Consider the following 14,554-nt stretch of genomic DNA (forward strand, 5'->3'; position numbering starts at 1 on the left):
TGCTCCTATAAGAAATTTTTCTTGGCGTAGCTAAGTGCAATGCTGGCCGATAGATTTGTCTTATATAAAAGGGAAGAACTGATTTTTCTTTTCAATAATCGGGATGGCCAAGGATTGGAGAAATTATTGAATTGTTTAAATTGAGATTAATGTCAAAAGTTACTTTTTATGAGAAAGATTATTATTAACAGATTTTTTTAAACATTTACATGGGACTTGATTAACAATACTACATATGCGCGAGGCTGCTTTTACCTTATCCTACAACGCTCAGGCTCTGCCATCGCTGCACACGACCGGCCCAGCCAACACGATACACCAGACACGACTGCTCGCTAGCAACAACATACTCCTACTGCCACACAGTTCCTATTGCCGTCAATACTGCTCTTTGGTCTCAGATTCTCTTCTAGCTTACATATCGCAGGCAGCGCGTGAGCAATACATCGAAATTACATCAGCTCGATTGCGCTAGCAACAAATTCTTTAATTATGGACCTCTTACACTGTCTATTGTTACTGAATTTCACAAAGTGTTTTTATATAAGATTAGTGATTCCTCTGTTGATATTCTTAACCTAATGGATCGAGACACATATTTTTCGGTTCATAAATTTGAGAGCTCTTTATTACCTGTTTTGTATATAGCTTTTGTTGTGCACACTTTATCTATTTGAATGTTTTTTAAGAATTTTCCAAGTGTTGGAGCACCGCTGTATGGCAAATTTAATGCGCGGAACACTTAGTGACCGTGGATGGTTGCTTACTGCATAAGCGGCAGTCAAATGAAAACAAGACAAATGGTAAAAAATTTGCCAGATTTGAGTATGGTGCTTTACTAACTTAATTGTTTGTACAGATAGTTCATTCATCCCAGGAATCGAGAATCTTGATTTTTTTTTTTGGTCTGTTATCGACATACTGGCAAGATATCAGTCCCGGAAATTCCGAGATTTTCGAGTTGTTTTAAGTTTGAAGTAAAGCAACAAATGACAAAAGAAATGATTTTTTCGTGTGACATAATTATAAATTAACAGTTTTCTGATTATTCCTTTACATTTAAGTTGAAGCGCTTCTTCCAGATTTCATGATTCTAATTCAACGAGAAGTATCCTTTAGGTTTCAATGAGTTTACGAGTATATGTGGTATAAATAGCAGTATCGTTTGATCACATTGACTTGCAAGGGAAATTACCACTCAGATTTTGTGGTAAAAATGCTGAACACAGACCAAGCATAAAAACAGGAAGATGGTGTACTGAAATGTGAAAAAAGAAGCCAAATTGAAACAGTGAACGATCCGCAGTCAAGATGTACAACGTCGAGCAAATCTGAACCGCAACACGCGTTGTGCTTGTGTGGTCACAGTGTTGCCCTGTGCCGGCCTGAGTGGCCGTGCGGTTCTAGGCGCTACGGTCTGGAATCGAGCGACCGCTACGGTCGCAGGTTCGAATCCTGCCTCGGGCATGGATGTGTGTGATGTCCTAAGGCTAGCTAGGTTTAATTAGTTCTAAGTTCTAGGCGACTGATGACCTCAGAAGTTAAGTTGTATAGTGCTCAGAGGCATTTGAACCATTTTTTGTTGCACTGCAAAGGCTAATGTCTGTGGTTGAAATCTTCTTTGCGCCTACATACTTTTTTTTCATAAAATTATGAACTGTCTGTCTCGTCGTTGATGTGTCAGTTCGTTGTATTCATATATGTGTGTGTGTATTGGTGTAATGTCCGTTTGCAACGAGGTGTAAGGGACTTCCAGACGTACGTACCTCCTATTTGTTCTATACAAGTACCAAATCTTAGTACTCTTGCCGCCCGTTTTGAAAGTTTTAACTCTTGAAGTCCTTTGTTGTAGCGTAGCTCACACGCGTCTATTAGTTGTTTTCACTTCTGTGAGAGGTCTGTACAACATCTCGCCTGCTCTCGCTAATCATCACATTTACTTGCGACGTTAATATAATCTTAGCACATGACTCATATTCTGTAACCAATGTATAGTATGACTATTTCCAAAGCTACAGAAAGAGAACAGAAACGGCAGTGATGGGACGGAGAGTTCATAATTTCGTGAATAAAATGGGACACAAGAGAGGTTTGAACACGTATCTCCCGCTTTGGAGTCCAATACCGTGGTCACACAACCACGACACCGTGGTTCTTGTAATTTCCTCAATGTTGCACATCTTGAGCTTGAACCGTTCACTGCTTCTGTTTTTCTTCTTTCTTCGCAGTTCAGTTTTTTGAATGGCTGTCGACGGGTCCATTTTACCGCTTAAACTGAGGGAGGTTCTGACGGGGAGTTTCGCTTGTTAGAAGCTTGACTGTTTTACGCCATCGAGGAACCATATACCTATGTATATGAACCTTAACAGACAGACAGACAAATCGTCTGTAGACTGATCCTACAGGAGTTCATTTTTACAGATTAATTTACGAAAATCCAAAAAATCTCTAAACCGTTTATTATTACAAAAGCTATTCCCATAGCAGTTATTGCATGTATCCCATTGTGAGACAAAACGGTGAACGCCGTCATGGAAAAATGTTTTCGATTGCCAATTCAGCCATGACGGTACCCAAGCGTACGCCTCCTCGTCCGCAACAAATCAGTGGCCTCGAAACTCTTTGTAAAATATGAACATCACATGGGGAAACATAGGGAGTCGAAGGAGGATGTGTAACGGCTTCCCAGCGTAGTCGACAGAACATTTGGTAACATGTGGGCGTGGCATTATCCTGCAACAGAAATATGTCACCCGTCGACATTCCTCGGTGTTTGAACTTGATAGCGAGATTCAATTTTGGCCAAGTGTCCATGCGCGTTCATTTTGGTGCCATATTTCAGAACGTCAATGGGGAGCGGGTCCTTGCAGCCAAAGAGAAAGAGCGTCATGACTTCCCCGTAGCTGGAGTGCCTGTTGTTTCGACTAAACTGCAGAAGATTAGCTGCGAAGCCCTTACACATCCTCCATACAGTTCTGAACGCTCTCGACGCAGTTTCCATTTTTCCTGAGCCCTTTGGACGAAGAGGTCACGACTGGGAACAGTCGTGGTTCTCTAGAAAACCACGGGGGTTTCTACATAAGGACATTGAATATCTTGTCTCACAGTGAGTTGAATGTGCTAACAATTATGGCCATTACTTTTGAAACAATAAACGGTTTACTTTGTTCTTTTCAATCTGCCTCGTTTTCATTTGAGTGCACCCTATCTATTTGTGCATTGGTGAACTTTTAGTAAATTTATTCTTGTTCTGCTGGAGCACATGATATATGTGAATGTGTTTATGACTGAAGACCTACGGTGATAACATTTTGTAGATTCTGTCGTTTCTGTGCAGCATTGGCCTCAAAAAAATATGGTTTTTGAGGTATTTCTTTTTCCTGGGTTTGGCTATTCGACTCCCAGCTCCTCTTTTTGTACTATTCCAGGGTGTCTACATCTACATCTACATCTACGTGATTACTCTGCTATTCACAATAAAGTGGCTGGCAGAGGGTTCAATGAACCACCTTCAAGCTGTTTCTCTACCGTTCCACTCTAGAACTGCACGCGGGAAAACGATCACTTACATTTTTCTGTGCGAGCCCTGATTTCTCTTATTTTATAGTGATGACCATTTCTCCCTATGTAGGTGGGTGGCAACAGAATGTTTTCGCAATCGGAGGAGAAAACTGGTGATTGAAATTTCATGAGAAGATCCCGTCGCAACGAAAAACGCCTTGGTTTTAATGGTTGCCACTCCAATTCGCGTACCATGTCTGTGACACTATCTCCCCTAATTCGCAATAATACAAAACGAGCTGCCCTTCTTTGTACTTTTTCGATGTCATCCGTCAGTCCCGCCTGATGCGGATCCCACACCTCACAGCAATACTCCGGAATAGGACAAGCGTGGAGTGAGCAGTCTCTTTAGTAGACCTGTTGCACCTTCAATGTGTCCTGCTAAGGAATCGCAGTCTTCGGTTTGCTCTATCCACAATATTATGTATGTGATCGTGCCAAATTATGTTATTTGTAATTATAATCCTTAAGTATTTATCTGGATTTACAGCCTTCAGATTTGGGTGACTTATCGCGTAATCGAAATTTAGCTGATTTCATTTAGTACTCATGTGAATAACTTCACATTTTTCTGTATTCAGGGTCAATTGCCACTTTTCGCACCTTACAGATATCTAATCTAAATCATTTCGCAAATTGTTTTAATCATCTGATTACTTTACAAGACAGTAAATGACAGCATCATCTGCAAAAACAATCTAAGACGGATACTCAGATTGTCTCCTAAGGCGTTAATATAGATCAGGAACAATAGAGTGCCAATAACACTTCCTTCAGGAACGCCAGTTATTACTACTGTTTTACTCGATGACTTTCCGTCTATTACTACTAACTGTGACCTTTATGACATGAAATCAAGAATCCAGTCGCACAAATCAGGCGATACTCCGTAGGCACGACGCAGTTTGGTTAGAAGACGCTTGAGTTAAGTCCCAGAGTGCTCAGAGCCAAGAAGACACGGAGGAACGGTGTCAAAAGCCTTCTGGAAATCTAAAAATATGGAATCAATTTGACATCCCCTGTCGATAGCACTTATTCCTTCATAAGTTGTGTTTCACAAGAACTATATTTTCGGAATCCGTGCTATGTGTCACCTGAGCAATTTTCCAGTCTTTAGGTACGTATCTTTCTGTGAGAGAGTGGTTGTATATAATTGCTAAATATGGAGCTATTTTATCAGTATACTCTGAGTGGAACCTGATTGGTATACAATCTGGACCGGAGGCCTTGCCTCTATCAAGTGACTTAAGCTGCTTTGTTACATAGATGATATCTACTTTTGTGTTTCTCAACTTGGCATTCTTGATTATAATTTAGGAATATTGACTTCGTCTTCTCTGGTGAAGGAGTTTCGGGAAACCGTGTTTAATAACTCTGCCTTAGTGGCACTGTCATCAGTGACTCCACCGTTGTTAATGCACAGTGAAGGTATTGATTGCGTCTTGCCACTCGTCTGCTTTATGTATGACCAAAATCTCTTTGGGTTTTGTGCCAGGTTTCGAGACAGAACTTCGTTGTGGAAATTACTAAAAGCATCTCGCATTCAAGTACGCGCTATATTTCGAACTTCTGCAAATCTTTGCCAATCTTGGGGATTTACAATGTTTTAAATCTGGCATACTTTTTTAGTTGCGTCTGACCCGTTTTGAGTACCATGGGGGATCAGTACCATTACTTCTTAATTTGTGTCGTATATATCTCTTATTTCTGTCAATACTATCTGTTCGAAGACATTCCACAACTTTTCTACACTTATATGATCAGATCTGAAGGAGTGAAGACTGTATCTTCAAAAGGCTTTAACAGCATTTTTATCAGCTTTTTTAAATAGATATACTTTGCGTTTCTTTTTGATGGTTGTAGGTGTTACTGAATTCAGCCTAGCAGCAACTGCCTTGAGGTCACTAATCCCTGTATTCGTCACAACAGTCACTATTTGTCCAGGATTATTTGTTGCTAAAAGGTCTAGTATGCTTTCTCAAGCATTTACGCTTCGATTGGGCTCATGAACTAATTGTTCAAAATAATTTTCTGAGAAAGCATTCAGTACAATTTCGGATGACGTTTTATGATTGCCGCCGGCTTTAAACGTATAATTTTTCCAGCATATCGAGGGTAGATTCAAGTCAACACCGACTATAACTGTATGAGCTAGGTACTTATTTGAAATGAGACTTAAGTTTTCTTTGAACTGCTCAGCAACTATATCTTCTGAGTAGGGGTCGCTAAAACGAATCAATTAATACTTAATCCAATTGTCAGGTATAACCTCTGCTCATTCTATGTCACACAAACTATCTACTTCAACTTCACTACAAGGCAAACTACATCTGACAGCAATAAATACTCCACCACGAAATGTATTTAATCTATCCTTTCTGGACACTGTTAGATCGTTTGAAAAAATTTCGGCTGAACTTATTTCCGGCTTTAGTCAGCTCTCTGCACCTACAATTATTTGAGCTTCAGTGCTTTCTAATAGGGCTTGGAGCTCTGGTTCATTCCTAACACGAGTACACTTGATTTAAACAATACTGTGAGAAACAAACTGATACCACAATATAGGCATACGGTGTCACTGATGTGAACAGGCCGTTAGCACGTAAAACAATATAAAGCCAAATACATAAATTAGCACTTGTGGAGGTTAAGCAGTTACTTCCATACCCTACTAGTTAGCGTCAATAACATTGCATGACTCCCACAATTCTGTCTCGAGCAATATACTAAAAGAGGATTTTCCGACACTAGAACCGTATATCTGCACCTACATCAACATCTATACTCTGCAAACTGCGTTACGATCTGTAGAGGAGGGTTCTCCTTGCACTAATATTTATAACTCCTTTCTTCTCAGTTTGCATCTGTGTATGGTACACCGAGCTAGGTGTCGTAGTGGTTAGCACTCTGGAGTCGCATTCGCAGGGACGACGGTTGAAACCCGTTTCTGGGAATCACGAATTAGGTTTCCCGTGATTTCCCTACATTCCATCAGGCAAATGCCGCGTGGGTTCCTTAGAAAGTGCATGGTCGACTTCCTTCCCCATCTTTCCCTAATCCGATGGGGCCGATGACTTCACTGTCTGGTTCCTACCGCGATTAACTAACCAACCAAACGTACGTTGTGCATGGGAAAAGTACTGTCACCACGATCGATCCACGAAACATTAATTTGCTGTCCTATTTGTCCTGAAGGTATGGACGATGTGTCCCTATCACTACTTATTCTGGCATGAAAGGAAGTGAGAAGGAGGAAACCGATACCAGTTTTCTCCCGACCAGCAACAAGAGACCACGTGATTTTACTTCCACATTCGACGACGGCTCGGCATAAATATTCTCGCATAGCTTACTCCGTGACGTACTGCAGATATCGTCAGGCTTTAATCCGGGACTTTCACTAAAGATCTGCTAAACAGTAACGTAACACCGCCACCGGTTGCCCAAATACTGGATGTGAAAACTTCCAATAGCTAAATCCTAATTAGCTACCACCATGCCGTGCGCCACCGCACTGGAGTGCCTTAGCGAACCTCAGCTTTGGTTGCAGATTAATAACATAATTTAGGAAGGAAAAGATTTGTGCAGCTATAAATATAAATTTTATTGCTTCATCTATATAAATTGGGGGGGAGGGGGGAGGTAGAGGATGAGAGGGTGTGTGGGTGTGTGGGTTCGTGGTTGTGTGAAGATGAAACGAGATGCAAGCTGCCGATAGGAGTGTGACTGCAGCGAGTAATGGGCTGGGGTAATGGAGGGAGGTCCGGGACGTCCAGCGATCCTTTGGCAGCGTCCGCTATCTGGGTGGTTATTTGTCACGGTGTCCGCGGCGCTATCAGGCGGAGACGCCAGAAAGGACGCCCTGTCTCTTTCATGACTCACGCCCAGAATAGCCGGCGAGAGCGAAGGCAGGCAAGAGCTCATTCCCGTTTCACGCAAGGAGCGAGTCGTCTTTCACTTTTTAGCGTTTTCGTGCTTCATCAAAGTTCATTCGACAACCATCCAAACGCCGATCTTCTCGAACCGTTGAGTCATCCAGCCGATGCCAGTTGCCCTCTTGTAGGCGTCTAGGACCACTTGGCAAGTTTTCTCCGTAAGATCACATTTAAAAAAAAAATTTTAATTAACGTGGGCGGATGAAGCTGAGGGTGTTGCTGGCTGGGGAGCCTCAGAGCGACCCTTTGCAATGTTCTTCACATGTCGCACCCCACTGTGATCATGCCACAGCAGGGCGTCAAACAGGAAGGCTGAAACGGCAGAAGTAGCATCTGATGCTTCGGACAGCGTTCAAATTTCATCGAATGGTTTTGAACGGTCAGCTTGGAACCACTGATCACGAGAGAAATACTTGCGGTTCCACTGCACTCGAAATACGTGCGATCACATTTAGTGAGGCTGCAGCGTCACGAAGTCCTTAGAGAGCGACTGAACCGTTCTGGGGAGTCATTAGCGTCAAAAGTTGTCAAGGATGTTAAAAATGGTTCAAATGGCTCTGAGCACTAAGGGACTTAAGATCTGTGGTCATCAGTCCCCTAGAACTTACAACTACTTAAACCTAACTAACCTAAGAACATCACACACATCCATGTCGAAAGCAGGATCCGAACCTGCGACCGTAGCGGTCACGCAGTTCCAGACTGAAGCGCCTAGAACCGCAAGGCCACAACGGTCGGCTGTCAAGGATGTTATCCTGCAACTCGTCTTACTGGGAAATGTCGTTTCCGAACGCGACATGAGTGGAAATCAACGCCCCAACGAGAGGGATGGTTTAATTGGCGCCATTTATCCCACTCCGTGAGAGCTATTCGTTTCGATGGCGAGTGGGGGGGGGGGGGGGGGGGGAGGGGGACGGGTGTCTGAAATGGTTTCCTTGACCACTCATAAGGAAGCCGCTTGATTTCAACGCTGGTCGTCGCGGTTCTGACTTCCGTCGCAGAGGAGGCGTCGCAAGGATGACTGAGATGTGGTAGGAGGGCCTGCGACGACCTTCCTATCGTGTGACACGTCCACGGAGTCTATCGGCAGAGCTGTGGTGAAATACCGACCGATGTGGCCGTGCGGTTCTAGGCGCTTCAGCGTGGAACCGCGCGACCGCAACGGTCGCAGATTCGAATCCTGCCTCGGGCATGGATGTGTGTCATGTCCTTAGGTTAGTTAGGTTTAAGCAGCTGTACGTTCTAGGGGACTGATGACCTCCGATGTTAATTCCCATAGTGCTCAGAGCCATTTGAACCATTTGTGGTGAAAGTCTGCCTCAATGCGACATCATTAATCCACCTTACACTTCATATGGACTTCTGAGTTCCGGCCTTTCTTCGGGGGTCAGTTCGAAGCTGTTCTCATCATTGAAGATGATCTTCATCTACTCAATGATATTGCAGGCCACGGTGAACAGCGAAGTGTCTAGTGACTACCCAGACAGCGGTGCAATACCAACATGACTGTCACCCAACATAGGGCCTGTCAGTCAGAAGTCATGGTCTGGGGTGGCATTTCATTTTATAGCTGGACGTCTTTGATTGTAATCCGCGGCACCCTTACAGCACAGCGTCGACGTTATTATAGGCCCCGTTTTGTTGCCTTTCATGGCAAGCCACTGTCGACATACATTTCAGCGAGATTATACCCTTACACTCACCTCGAGAGCTTCTAGTGCTTGTCTTCTTGCTTGACAAACCCTACCTTAGTCAGCAATTTCACCGGGTTCCTCTCCATCGGATAATGTTTGGGGCGTTGTAGGTAGGCCCTTCACTCAACTCGAGATTTTGATGATCTAATGCACAAATTGCACAGAATATGAAATGATGTCCCTCATGAGAACATCCAACAACTGCATCAATGCCCAGCAGAATAACGGGTAGAGGTGGACCAACGTGTTATTTACTTGCTCAGTTTGTGAAGCTCATTTTATTGAATAAATGATCCATTTTTTTCTGAAATTGTAGTCATTTGTTTGTTTGTACATGAAAGTCACATCTACCGATTTCCGCTCATTCGGAAACTTCCTTCGTGGCGCGTCTCCCTTTTTATTTATTTTTTAATAGATGTACGATACGATCTCTCGGAGTTCACCCGAAGAATTGCAACTATGACTGAAATTCATAAAAACAACAATGTTTGTAATTAGAAACATATACGAAAGAGATAGGGAAAGAAAGAAAGCTCTGTTACGGTCAAACTGTGAAGCCTTTCTGAGGAACCAACACAGCGCTATTTAAACTGCCTGTTCGGTCCTTCTGCTGCCGGTCTTCGAAGATTAAGGACACTAGTAGCGATGCCAATGTTCACAGCTCATTTGACCCATCTTGCCAAAGGGATGAGAGCCACATAACACATGTTGAACAGAATGGATACCATACTCAGCACACGAGACGGCTTAAAAATACACTGTGCCAAGACGAATGTGATAAGGTGCAGCAGATACAGTGGCACCATAAACAACAACATTGGGAACGACGCAGTGGTATAGGTAGTGGAAGAATACTCCCACCTAAGGAGCGAAATTGGACGCTATAGACGAAGGACGTAAGACATCGGAAATAGATTGCTGTAGACGCAGAAAGCTTTCTTAAATAAGTTTCTGTTTTTACTAAACATTGATATAAAAGTGATGAAAACATTGCTGAAGTTATGTTTCTGGAGATAATTATTCTATGGAGCTGCAACGTGAAGGTTAGGAAATCAGGTAGCGGAAAGAATGTGGAAACTCATAAAACGTGTTGCGGAAGAATACTGGTAAGTACGTGGCTACTAGATGTAATAAGAAATTAACAGGTACTGCAACTAATAAACGAATAACGAACGCTTGTGTGCGTGTGTGCGTGCGTGTGTGTCTGTGTATATATATATATATATATATATATATATATATATATATATATATATATATATATATCAACACAGCAAGTAATAGAGCAGGTAGCTGCATGTCAGGAAATCTTTGTCTGTCCACAGATTCGAGTTTTCACCGCAATTTTGACAGCTATGTTTCCCGGTTTCCAGTCAGATGGAATAGTTAGCTCGGCAATCATATAACTAATGAATTGCAGTGACTCTGATATGAATTCCAAGAACTATAAATCTATAAAAAATTGTAGTGAATGAAACTGAAAATATATCGCTCTGTCTTTAGTTGCTTCTGTTATTAGTTCTGTAATTTGTTATTAATGACACGGTAGAATTACGTTTGATGCTCAGAGAAATAGCAATGTTGAGCAATGTTGAGATTCATGGCGGAATCCTCAAAGTACTGAGGTATGGCTAAGTATCCTTTCACTTCATGGATAATGACCCTTGATGATTAGCCTACAGACGTCGAACTTTAATAATACGTAAGCTGGATGTCAAATGTAAAAGAAGCAATATCATTCTACACTAACTGAACACAAATCGTCATGTCGGCTGTGTATTCCAGGAAGAAAATGATTTGTAGTTTATATCAATCATAGCTTACTACACATACACTACTGGCCATTAAAATTGCTACACCAAGAAGAAATACAGATGATAAGCGGGTATTCACTGTAGAAATATGTTATACTAGAATTGACATGAGATTATATTTACATGCAATTTGGGTGCATAGATCCTGAGAAATCAATACCCAGAACAACCACCTCTGGCCGTAATAACGGCCTTCATACGCCTGGGCATTGAGTCAAACAGAGCTTGGATGGCGTGTGCAGGTACAGCTGCCCATGCAGCTTCAACACGATACCACCTTTCATCAAGAGTGGTGACTGGCGTATTGTGACGAGCCAGTTGCTCGGCCACCATTAACCAGATGTTTTCAATTGGTGAGAGATCTGGAGAATGTGGTGGCCAGGGCAGCAGTCGAACATTTTCTGTATCCAGAAAGGCCCGTACAGGACCTGCAACATGCGGTCGTGCATCACTCTGCTGAAATGTAGGGTTTCGCTGGGATAGAATGAAGGGTAGAGCCACGGGTCGTAACACATCTGAAATGTAACGTCCACTGTCCAAAGTGCCGTCAATGCGAACAAGAGGTGACCGAGACGTGTAATCAATGGCACTCCGTACCATCAAGCCGGGTGATACGGCAATTTAGCGATGAGAATACACTCTTCCAATTTGCGTTCACCGCGATGGCGCCAAACATAGATGAGACCATCATGATGCTGTAAACAGTACCCGGATTCATCCGAAAAATTGACGTTTTGACGGCAATTTGGCGATGAGAATACACTCTTCCAATTTGCGTTCACCGCGATGGTGCCAAACATAGATGAGACCATCATGATGCTGTAAACAGTACCCGGATTCATCCGATAAATTGACGTTTTGCCAATTGTGCATCCATGTTCGTCGTTGAGTACACCATCGCAGGCGCTCCTGTCTGTGATGCAGCGTCAAGGGTAACCGCAGCCATGGTCTCCGAGCTGATAGTTCATGCTGCTGCAAGCGTTATCGAACTGTTCGTCCAGGTGGTTGTTGTTTTGCAAACGTCTTTATCTCTTGACTCAGGGATAGAGACGTGGCTGCACGATCCGTTACAGCCATGCGGATAAGATGTCTGTCATCTCGACTGCTAGTAATACGAGGCCGTTGGGATCCAGTACGGCGTTCCGTATTACCCTCCTGAAACCACCGATTCCATATTCTGCTAACAGTCATTGGATCTCGGCCATCCGCGCGGGACTAACCGAGCGGACTGGGGCGCTGCAGTCATGGACTATGCGGCTGGTCCCGGCGGAGGTTCTAGTCCTGTATCGGGCATGGGTGTGTTTGTGTTTGTCCTTAAGATAATCTAGGTTAAGTAGTGTGTAAGCTTAGACACTGATGACCTTAGCAGTTAAGTCCCATAGGATTTCACAAACATTTTTTTCTTATCTCGACCAACGCGAACAGGAATGTCGCGATACGATAAACCGCAATCGCGATAGACTACAATCCGACCTTTATCAAAGTCGGAAACCTGATGGTACGCATGTCTCCTTCTTACACGAGGCATCACAAAAACGTTTCACCAGGCAACGTCGGTCAACTGCTGTTTGTGTATGAGAAATCGGTTTGAAACTTTCCGCATGTCAGCACGTTGTAGGTGTCGCCACCGCTGCCAACCTTGTGTGAATGCTCTGAAAAGGTAATGATTTGCATATCACAGAATCTTCTTCCTGCCAGTTAAATTTCGCGTTTGTAGTACGTCATCTTTGTGGTGTAGCAATTTTAATGGCCAGCAGTGTATCACAAACGTAGAAAGGACCTATTGGAGAACGTAATACCGAAGACATATAAAATGCGAGTGAATAACATAGCACTATCGATAAACTCTTCGCAGGGCAGGTAAAGAAATGATAATGTCTGCGACTGTCTGTTTAAATATTCAGCTTTTTATTGTACACCAATATACTGGTGTAATTGACGGTCAGGTTTTCATTCCATGTCCCCACAATTCGCTTGACTTAAATGGCATTTAACTCTATTCGGGTGTGTATGAATAGGACATGATACAATTGTTAAACCTGACAGGGTGTAGGTAAGTCGGACGCGTTAACGCAGTGTATTCCGTGAAACTAATGGGAAACAATCTGACCGTCTCCTGCAATTACTAAAGTACTACACAACCTTCACATTCATGTTACCAAGATACGAAGACTTTATCGGCACACTGGTATAGAATCACAATCTTTTCGCTGCACTATTTTTCACCAATACGATAGAAATCGTCCGTCATCATATTTTTCCCCACTGCCAGTGTTGTCTCAATCACCACAACTTCAAAATTTGTCCCCCACTGTATCCTTAACAACTTACCATATCTCTTTTCATTTGTTTGTGAATGGGAGCTAGAGATAATAGTGCTACATTTTCATAATATCTGCGAGATTTACGTAACTAGATAAGTTTTGCCATATTAATCCTTCACTCATTATGAATCAAGACACAAAGCAATTAATGACATTAGCGGGTAGTGGGTACTGAAAATCTGTGCCGAACAGGGATTAGGAAGAGGTTCTTCGGTTTACTACTCCGATGCTCTGACCACAGTTTCTTTGTTGTAAAGGAACATTCCTGGCACCCAAGGAAGTGGTGGGGGGTGAAGTGAGCGGGCCCTCGCCGCCATGTTCCTTTCCCATTGCCTCGGAACCATGGAAAGCATTGCGAATATGGAACAGAGGTAAAATGAACCTCAATAGCGCATTTGTGTATTTATTTACTTTTAATTAACGTAAATACCGCCGAGAAGAGTAGGGAACCGACGTCGCGAGGAGGGGGGTGCAGCAAGGCGTCAGACTCCGTGAGACTATTTACGCACTGTTTTTCTGAAAAGAACATTCCGATGACCAAAGAATGTATCGATTTTAAGTGTGGAATAGGACGCGATCAACTCCTCATGGTATGAACACGCCAGCTCTGGAAAGTAAATTGGAGAAAAAATGTCTGTATTTGCGATTGCGGACAACTGCAGAATGGCGTTTATCAGTATGATAATTAGATTTTATTCATTAAATTAGCATTTGAAATGAATATACGTCCAGGCAAGGGTGGCTGCTAAAATCGATAAAGCTCTTTCTACTGGATGTTGTGGCGATGTAAACAAATGTCGCCAGAAAGGTCCTGTAAATATGCACGCCAGTGCCTTATCTCAAGGATAAAAACGCTCTGAATGGCGTAAAACATCATTCCCCGCTCGAATTTTGAAATGAAACCAAGGGCAGAACAACTTTGTTACTAGCCCAGTAATACAACAGTTTCAGTTCGTTCACGTGCAACGTCGCGCCGGTTGAAACTTCGTGAAAATTTAAAGCTGTATGCCACGCAAGATCCTTACCAGCTCAACCCTTCCAAAGTTTCACAAACGGTCCTCTGCATGCCTTAGTCTTGAAATAACGTAACTGTCGTAATGACAAGCAGTCATCATACAAACTGTTATTTTTAAATTTGTGTGCCACAAAGTACAAGTTCTACGCTCACTTGAATTGCAATCCCATCTAGCAGTTGAACTACCGCTGCTCATGTAGTCCAGACATGA

Source organism: Schistocerca gregaria, chromosome 1 (assembly GCF_023897955.1).
Source record: "Schistocerca gregaria isolate iqSchGreg1 chromosome 1, iqSchGreg1.2, whole genome shotgun sequence".
Lineage (NCBI taxonomy): Eukaryota > Metazoa > Arthropoda > Insecta > Orthoptera > Acrididae > Schistocerca > Schistocerca gregaria.